Source organism: Sceloporus undulatus, chromosome 3 (genome assembly GCF_019175285.1).
Source record: "Sceloporus undulatus isolate JIND9_A2432 ecotype Alabama chromosome 3, SceUnd_v1.1, whole genome shotgun sequence".
Taxonomy (NCBI): Eukaryota; Metazoa; Chordata; class Lepidosauria; order Squamata; family Phrynosomatidae; genus Sceloporus; species Sceloporus undulatus.
In genome coordinates this window covers 178,788,230-178,798,378 of record NC_056524.1, presented here as the reverse complement: position 1 = coordinate 178,798,378, position 10,149 = coordinate 178,788,230, and the positions used below count along the sequence as shown (strand labels likewise).

Genomic DNA, 10,149 nt, shown 5'->3' with positions numbered 1-10,149 from the left:
AAAATCCATACAAAATGATGAGCCACCATAAACTTTTTCACATTTCGCAACTTTTCTAGAAACAACATTATTTGCACACACACACACACCCTCCCCTTCTTGTGCTGTTTTCTGTGCCAAAAAATGTTGATTTTTGTGCATTTGAAATTTCTGCGCAATAGTCCCAAAGCATAAAAAGTCATGGAAAGTGCATTAAAAACTCTCATATCCGGCCGAAGAGGAGAAGATGTTTGATAATGTTCATCCTTGCATGGGGGGATAAAATAAGGAAAGATTTGTCTCTCCATGTGCGTAGCCTAGTGGCCTGTAGGAGTAGTAGTTCTCCTGAAGGCTACTGCAAATTGATTGTAAGGCATCTCTGCCCTCCTTCTGTTGCCCACCAGAAATCACAACCTACCCTTCAAAACTCCTTTCACTTATCTAGCAAGCAGTGGCAGGTGCAGCTTCATTGGCACATGAGAAAAGAAGAAAGAACATGTCTTGCCAGACTGCTGTACCTACAGGGAAATAATAAATTTATTCTAGCCCACTGCCAGCTGGTGGCTGATCAAATGGCTGGAGGGAAAGGAGAAGTACACCAAGGTTAGTGAGTTACCTTCCTTTTGAAAAGCAAACTTTGGAAATACTTTGGGGGGGGGGGGTGTTAACCATCCTTCAGTTTCTATTTCAAAAAAAGATTAAGATCTGCAGTGTTTATGTAATTAGGGGAAGAGGGAATCATGTTTGATTGCGTGGTTTTGTGCTCAACCACACATTCTTCTTATTCATATCGATCGTACGCAAAGAGAATGAGTGTCATTTCCTAAGTAACGCCCTCGATTTGAGAAAAATTTCTGTAGGAATTCTTTCCAGATAATGGGTGTGCCTTGATTGGCTAAATAATGCCAATTTATGTTGGAAGAACACATCTTTCAACCAACCAAGCAAGTAACAAAATAATTGTTGATGAAGCTGGCTCCAAAGTGGAATGTACCAATGACGTGCGTTTTCTTGATGTCACCACTGCTGCTGTTGAGAGAGACGCTTGATCCTGATCCTGTGGTCTGTGCTCAAAAACTGCAAGCCATGGAGATATCACTATGACTTTCCCTTTTCTCTTTCTCTTCCTTCACCCTCATTAAATTATGATAATGACCTGTCCCCACTGACAGATCTTCTTATGGCTGGTGTTTTTTGCAGAGCTCCTTGTTGTATGCATATTCTCCAGCTGTCTGAATTTGACAGGAACAGTTCCGATTAATCCTCTATCACTCAATTTTTTCATCTGGTTTTAAAATGTTCCCGTTTCTCTTTCCTCCTCTCACTTTTCCCCTTTGTACTTGGATTATTTCCATTAGTGCAAACTGATTTCAACGCGCAAAAAAAGTCAGCTGGAGGGAGGAGGAGAGGACAGAATCTTATCCTTCCCTGTAGGCTCAGGCAAAAGCAAACATATCTCCTATCCTGTCTGTCCTTCCTCATTAACAGTTTTGCTGTCTTGACCACATTCTGATGTTGCTTGGCTACGCATGTCCTGGTTTTCATCTGTGACTCACTGAAGGTTATGCATATGAAGCTCGCCTCCATGTAGATTTTAGGATGAGAATCTGAAACACTGAGGTCAACAGTTAATTTTCCAGTCCATTTCAGTTAAATCTTTGACTGAAGCCCTCATAACCAATGCACAAAAGGATTTTATGTGCAGCCTGATCTTTCTAGATCCCATTCAACCGCCACAACAAAGAATCTTTTGGGAACCTCTTCTTGAAACAACATAGGTTTGCCTCACCCATGGAAGCGGTGTTGGTGAAACAACAAAGAACTGATATTTCTTTAAATAATATATTTGTTTGAATAAACAAATAATTTCCTTACTATTTCTACATGCTCTCCACTTCCTGGACTGTGCACATCTCAGACTGTGCTTTAGACTGAGATCCTGTTTCATTTATGCATAGTATAAAGGACCCCTTTCTCTTATCCAATCCATTGCCCATTTGGGTTGCAGAAATAGAGTTGCATCTGGCAGCATCTGACTGATGGACAAAGGAGGTTACACAGAATCCATACAAGTACTTACAAAGACATAATCTCTGGTTATGCTAGTTAAGGTAGCAAGAAGATTCTGGTCTCAAAGGCAGAGGCTGGTTAACACTGTAGAAATATTTGGTATTTATATTAAGTAGAATGCAGTGGGACTAGTGCAAAGAGCTTTATCTTGCAAGAGCATCCAAAGCTATTTCTCTTGGTGGTACCACCAGCTCATGTTGCATTAGCCCCAGTGCACTCTGCTTAATATAAATGCCAAATATTCCTGCACTGGTTAACCAGCCTCTGTCTTTCAAATAGATGGTGCCTCAGTGTCCATAAGTATAGGTTACTGTATATCTGTCAAAAATGCAGACTAACAAAATCTCCAAAAGGCAAACTAAGGACAAGTTGGATAAAAGAGGGAGTACATGTGGTAAACACAGCCAACTGTATGCCATGGTCAGAAAGACAACTTTGTTCTTTTCGAATCTTTACCCATGTGAGTCATTCAGTTTTTAAAAACCTGAAAATGTAATCATGCAGTTCTTCATTTCTTCTCAGTTTATTTCCAGCAGTAGCAATTCAACCTGAAAGTATCTGGCCATTGACCAGGGACCAACAGAAACTAAAAATAACTGATTTCTTTAGAATAGTTGTTGTACAGTTATGGCGTGGGCATACCCTCCAGAAGTTTCCAAATCCTGAAAATACATTTTGAAACTAATTTCACATATAGTCTCATTTTTTAAATTTTCCATATGACAAAGCATTGTATGAATATGCTGTGTCATATATAAGAATGCCTTATATTTCTATGAAATCACAGGTAGGAACCTGTGGCCTTCCAGATGGTATCTAGTTGCAACACCTTTTGGGCCTAGCCAGCAGGCCTTGAAACAGAGATGATGGAAGTTAATTTGTGCAGAAAGGCCCCTCCAAATCATCCCCCCCTTTTTTTTGATACAGCGAATTAAGTTTTCTGAATAAAAAGCAACATTTTTGCAAGGGGGGCAATATATTTTGTGTAAAATATGCTGCTTTAAAAAGCATATCATTTAGGACAAATGAATACTTCAAAAACCCAAAGCATGAAGAATCTTGCAGCTGTTCCCCATTTCCATTGTAGGTCTTTCAATATATTGAGACACACATTTTTCATTGACGAAATCCATAGTTCACAGGCAGTGATACCTTTATTGAGCCAACTCCAAAGCATAACATATATTATGCAAGCTGTCAAAGCTTCACAGGTTTCTTCATCAGGCAAAGATGTTAAAAATCATACAGGAGAAAATGATGAATATATCAGTGTCTGGGTTGCCTGTTAAGATGGTTTTGAGGGATTTCAGTGCAGGCAGAGACCACATTTTCTTTGAAAATGAGACATGTATGTATATCCTTTACACCCTAGTGATTACTAGAGATTACTAGAGGGATATTTCATTGGCCATGATCCAAAGATAAGTCACATATTTTGTACATAATTTGTGTCCTTAATTTGTGCCCATATTATACATGGGTGTGCTATATGTGGATTGAGCTGAAGCTGTGTGGGAGCATGTGGGGTGCAAGGGGCAGCATGTCCCATTGAGATGAATGGGATGCGCGCCCATGGTGCGTGTGTGCTTGCCGCGTGCACAAGCCCCATTCAAGTGACTGGGGCTCAAGCATAGGCGGAATTTGCCTTATGCGGGGGGTGTGTGTTCTCGAACGGATCCCCCGCGTAAGGCAAGGGTCCACTGTACTGCCTTATTATATATTGCCTGAGGTTTGTTGGAGGAAAGTCAGAATATAAATGAAGCTGACTGGTTAACTAGCTAAAAGAAGGAAATAATTTAGCTATTATCTATAAACAAATACTCAAAACAAGCCAAACAAATATTCAATGGTAAACATTTAAATATAAATATGCAAATATCTGGGTTAAACATATATTCCTAACAAACAAGATGAGTTTTTAAATTGATTTTTACGTAAGCACCAAATGTTTATTTATTCAAGACATGTCTTAGCCATCTTGTCAAGACAGCTTTCAGCACAAAAACACACGTAAAAGCATATTACTATAATTAGTATAAAATATAAACAAAATTAAACAAAATCAGTTTCAATAAAGTATAATTTCAAAATATCTCTTAGCGGTGGATAACATTACAGTTTTTAATTAAAATCCAGGAGGAGCAGGTGAATTTTCTAAATCCCATGAAGAGCAGTCACAAATGGGGCAAGGGGAAGAAATTCCTCAGAGAAGAGGTCACCACCAAAGAGTCTATGTCTCTAATGCCCGTAATTCTTATTAATCTTGGTGTAAGGCCAGACAGAATCAATACACAAGCATACCACTGGGTGCATTGCTGATAAGCCAATTGTGGTACTCATACGAAAACTACATGGTATCTTTTTAAAAAGAACATTGTAAAATTATAAATGGATGCATATTATGTTTTTAAATGTTTTATTTCATTTAGGTACTAACAGGTTAACATGCCATCCTGGGGAGAAAGATGGGGTATAAATGCAACAAACAAACAAGCAAGCAAACAAACATCCAGAGCTTGGAAAAATTAATGTTTGAGAGAAGAACTCCCTAGATTTCCCCACTCCCCCAACCCAGCAACATGTTTTGATGTGTGAGAGTTTTTGGAAATTGTAGTGTGAAAAGTAAATTTCCTAAATTCTGAATAACCTCAGTATGGAAGAGAAAAATAAGAGACTATTGCCCTACATTGTAATGTGTCAGAAACCAGCAACATTTTCAGTTACCCCCCTGTAATTCATTTCTTAATTTTGGTAGTGGACAAAACAAAGGCACTGCATCTGCACTGCAGAATTAATGCAGTATGACACTGCTTTAATTGCCATGAGTCAATGCTATAGGATTCTGGGATTTGTCGTTTTGGGAGCTATTTAACCTTCTCTGTCAGAAAGCTCTGGTGCCACAGCAAACTTTAATCACAAGAGTCCATAAGATGGAGCCATGACAGTTAAAGCAGTTTCAAATTGCATTAATTCTGCAGTGTGGCAGCAGCCGAAGTATAATCTACAAACAGGTTAACATGCCATCCTGGGCATTGTAGTCCATTAAGTAATTTACTTCCACCTTTGCTTTCAGCAGCCTGGAGCAGCACAGGGACAAAGACCCTTAAGCTTATTGAAATCTCTGCACTCTAACTTTAACCACAAAGTTTCATGCAACTCTGAGATTAGCAATCCTTACTAATGTACAAGGCTGTTGCCTTTTCTCATGCCAGAACAGATCATGTGAAATGGAAAAATTCTTCCTTTTTTTCTTTTTCTCCCCAGAGGGTTCAGATTTCAAACCCAGAGCCAAATTTTCTAAACCCTTCTCTTTTTGCTTGTCCCAAAGCAGAGGAAAGCAAAGGGAGCGGGGAGAGTTTATGGAATTCGGAATAGAGCACTCCTTGACCTCGGCCAAATGTGCATCATCTAATCTGTAAGATTATTACATCTGGAATCAATTTTGGATTTGTTCTTGTGACATAAACAAGGCTTCCTGTGTGTTAGACTGAAGCTGGCACCAACCATGCTACATTTGAAATGTTGATCTGCTAAAGCCTGTGATGCTTTGTTCTGGAAGTGAAGGCTGGCTGATGGCTATGTTCCAAAGGGCTCTAAGCATTCCCAGAACTCCTACCCCTGAGTGTCTGGAAGCCTCTGTTGTATGCTCCATTTCCTCTGGAAGGGACTGAGCACTGTCAGTTTGTGTTAATTTGATTGAAAGCACTTGGCTTATGGACATCCATTTCTAGCAATTATTAGACAGGTGGAACAGGAAGCAGATGGGGAAACAGCAGCCATCCTGGTATTGCTAGACCACAAGTCCCATCATTCCTGATCATTGCCCATCTTTGCTGATTAGAATAGAGTCCAACCACATCTGGAGTGTTTCTCAATATTGATTTAAAGAAACTGTGATTCCCTCCTCCCACTCAGTTTGGCCAGTCCTCCAGCCAGAGAAAAGCAGAGATTTGTTTTCTTCTCTCCCAGGGACCATCTACACTGTAGAAACAATGTAGTTTGACACTACTTTAACTGCCATGGCTTCATCCTACACAATCCTGGGATTTGTTGTTTGGTGAGGCACCAGCACACTTTGGCAGAGAAGACAAAAGACCTTGTAAAACTACAGATCCCAGGATTCCATAAAATGGAGTTACAGCATTTAAAGTGGTGTCAAACTGCATTATTTCTACAGTGTAGGTGCACACCATGTGTTCCTTGCAATTATGGATACAAACAGTATTTGTAGTTGCTTTTTAAAAAAGCTTTCTTATATTAACCACTACCAGTAACTTATGCTGTTCCCATGATCTAGCACACTCCATTCTATACAAGTGATTCATTTTTTCATTAATTATGCCTGTTGCAGTTTGGTCCCACATGAAATACTTATATAGAGGACAACAAATTCTACCCCTCCACATCTTCTGCTTGAAGGAGCTACCTCACCTAAGAATAGAGCTGGTCCTGAGCATGGTCAGGGCCAGTTTATAGCAATAGCACTTGACATTTCTATACCACTTATCAGTGAACTAAGCACTCTCTAAGCAGTTTACAATCTGTAAGCCAAATTGCCCCCAACAAGCTGGGTACCCATTTTACCGACTTACAAAAGGATGGAAGGCTGTGTCAACCTTAGAGCCCCTGGGACTGAACTCACAACCTTGTGGCTGCAGTACTGGCATTTAATGACTGCACCACCATGAGTTTATTAACATTGGCTCAATACAAATGGGCACAAAGTGCCGTGTTGATGCCAAAATTAGGGTTGCAGAGCATACGGCAACCGCATGCTCTGCAACCCTAATACGTATGGACAGCACCATCTTTACGTGCCACCATCCATATCTGGTGCGCGTTGATGATGTCACATGTCCAAACAGTATGGCACATGCATGATGTCTCCACGCCGCCCCAGGCTGATTACAGAGGTCTGGTGGCGTTGCCGCAAGGAGCTCCAAAATGGACCTCCTTCTGGGAGCGGATTATTCCCGCGGCAACCGCACAGCCATGGGAACGATCCTGAGGAGAAAGGGGCTGCCCCTTTCTCCTCTGTAGGGCTGGGGTGTCCAGGGGCATGAAGCCCCAAGGACATCCCTTTTCTGGGCCATGGAAAAGCAGCATTTTGTCACTTCTCTGTGGCCCAGTAAATGCTGGATTGGGACCGCAGGGCTGCTGGTGAGGTTGCCCTGGCCCCAATCCAGCGCGAAAAGGGGAGGGTGCAGGCTGCCCCTTTGGGGCGGTCTGTACTGCACCAATGTCTGTTTCAGAAGCTACTAATGGAAAGGCTCTTATTTAATAACAGGGCTTCTGGGACTTGCATTTGAATCCCATGGAATCCCTCCAATATTTGGAAGATCATATGAATCCCACTCTTCCCAGCACAGAAAATGGTGAGGAATGCTGGGGACTACAATCCTGCCACATCTGCAGAGACACGTGTTTCCTATTCCTGTGTACAGAACTGCATCCATAAGCTTCTAGAGAATTCACACAGAGCTCCCTTTCTTTCTGATTATCATGAAATATATTTCTTTGTGCTAAAGCCTAGGCAGAGAATTGCTAAATCCATTTAACCCAAGCTCCAATTGATCTTCTTTCTGTTATTTTAATCAATGTTCTGTAGTTGGATTTCTTAAGTACAGTTTGATACTACATGATTTTAAACTGTGCTGTGTCCTTTTGGTCACCCTGAGGGCAAAGGTGGAAGTAAATTATTTAATGGACTACAATGCCCAGAATCCCCTAGCCCAAAAGACCTAGAGTTGTAGTTTTTTAAAAAGATTATTTTTCTAGGGTGTTCTTAGATCTTACAATTTTCTTTCCTAAAGATTCCTCTCCCAAAGTGTGTGAATGTGGGACTTACAAAGATTGTTTAAGAGATGATGACTAAGGACACTGAACATACTGGGGAAAATCCACACTGATTTCACAAGGACAAAAAGGCACATTATGTTGTTGCTAATGTTGTTCTTGCCGCTTGCAGTGCCACGGAAAGTCCCAGCAGCTTTTCCTCACATTGTTAAAGCAAATCAAAGTTTAGATGTGAAAGGTGGGACTAAGGAATGAAAGTATGTGAAACAGTTTTCAGTGTCTGGTTTTAGTCCAAGGTGAGGTTAAAGACCTAAAGACCTACTAGAACCGATTAGTTTTTCCTCAGCAGGAAAAAGAGGTTATGTAGTAAAACTCTATTCGTGTCAAACTAGACTGTATGAAATATATCCAGTATTAATAATACAGTATTGTAAACAATGATGGTGTTCCTGTACATGCACAAGAAAACTGAAGCATTACAAAATACAGTCAGCTATCAAAATATTTAAACAGACTGGAGGAAGTACCTGAATAGAAAATCCATTCTGAAAACATTATGTTAAAAAGCTTCATTGGATCCATAAATAAAAATGATACAATGGATGTCTTTAGCAGTGTGTGCCAAATGGAAATCTTCATAAACTGTGTAACTTCAATTGGATAGTTCTATGGGAAAGTCCCAGATGCAGTCGGCACAAATGATTATTTCCCAAAGAGGTCCTATAAAGGACCACAATACAGCCATCCCCAGGGAAAATTTACAGATGTTTTGATGTCACATCTCCATCAGTCAAAATCTTCCTAAGAAACACTATCATATATACTATCATGTGTTTGTGTGTATGTATGCATTCATATATGCATGAATACCATAGTAAAACATTAACACTTTAAACAACAAAAAGGTTGAAAGTACTTGCTTGTTACAGAACCAGTATTTTAAGATGTTGCTACAATATTTATAAATGAAAATAAGTGACTAACAGTGTGCATTATGTAGAAAATGATTACAATATGATTATGGAAAGATGAGGCACCATGTGTCTTTACCACCAGGACTAGACCCCACATTTCTGAAGCTTTATAATTGCCTAGAAGAAAAAAGGTCCTGCCATGCTCATCTCATTCTGTTTTCTCAGAAGGGCAGCCAGTTTAGGATTGTCCCAAGCCCTGAGGTTTCTAGGCCAAAACCCTGAGATCTAGATATACACCTGGGTGATGTTGCTAAATATTGTACATTCAGTGTCAACCACAGTTGCCACTTAGCAGAGTGTCAGCAAGTGCAGTAGTTTGCGTGTTGGACTAAGACTCTGGAGACCTGGGTTTACATCCATGCTCAGCCATGGAAACCCAATGGATAACCTGAGGCTGGTCACAGTCTCTCAGCCTTACAGGATGGCAATGGCAAACCTCCTCTGAAGAAACTTGCCAAGAAACCCCCAGGATAGGGTCACCATAAATTGGAAATGACTTGAAGGCACACAACAACAACATTAGCAAACACACAGAGAACATGTTTTCTTCTCTGGAAATTAAGATAGAAGTCTTAGGACCAGGTGATGTCTACACAGAGGAAAAGAAACATGCCAGTCCTGTTCTCACACTGACCTGTTTAGATGACACACAGGGCCAAAATAAGTGGAACATGGACCCAGTCTATGCTCCAGAATTATTCTCTGGAATATAGAGTCTCCTTTTGCTCTGGATCAGGGTGGAAACTTCAGAGAATCTCCTGGGTGTGAGAACAGTACACTAATGTGGGGATGCTCTTCCCACCATCCCCACAGGAGCGCACTACTGACCCTTTCATGCCCGGAACTCCTGCCACAGCATTTTTACTTTCAAAGCTTGCACATTTTCAGCACCATTCCTTTTGCAGATGTGCAAATTCATCACATAAGTACACATTAGCATAACAATACCATTAGTACAGTACCATTCCTTTGCAGATGTGCAAACTGATTGCACAAGCACAAATTAGCACTACAATACCATCAGTACAGCAGCATTCCTTTTGTGTGCTGCAGACTGATTGCACAAGTGCACATTAGCATAATATCATCAGTACAATGCACCAACACTCAATAACATGACCATTACCTGGGGAGTGTGCAGACAGTACTGCTGGTATTAGCTCATTGTTGGTGCCGGTTGTCCAGACAGCTTGTCCTCCCATGGATCTGGAAGTCCCAATGGTAAGCTGGGTTTTCCCATCAGTATGGACACTGCTCTAGTTAAAGCAGATGTGAGGGAATTATTCCTTCTTACTTGGGGAGAAAGAAAGGGAATATTAGAGCTAGTCTA

General features: G+C 40.7%; 1 protein-coding gene across 1 annotated transcript in view; it reads left to right on the top strand.

Annotated features, from left to right (window-relative positions):
- The first annotated feature begins 563 nt into the window (after positions 1 to 563).
- Positions 564 to 10,149, top strand: part of ACTA2 (actin alpha 2, smooth muscle) — a 96,865-nt gene continuing 87,279 nt past the window's right edge. The window contains exon 1 of the mRNA XM_042458725.1: positions 564 to 582. The gene's annotated coding sequence lies outside the window, so the exon portion shown is untranslated. The remainder of the gene's footprint in view (positions 583 to 10,149) is intronic.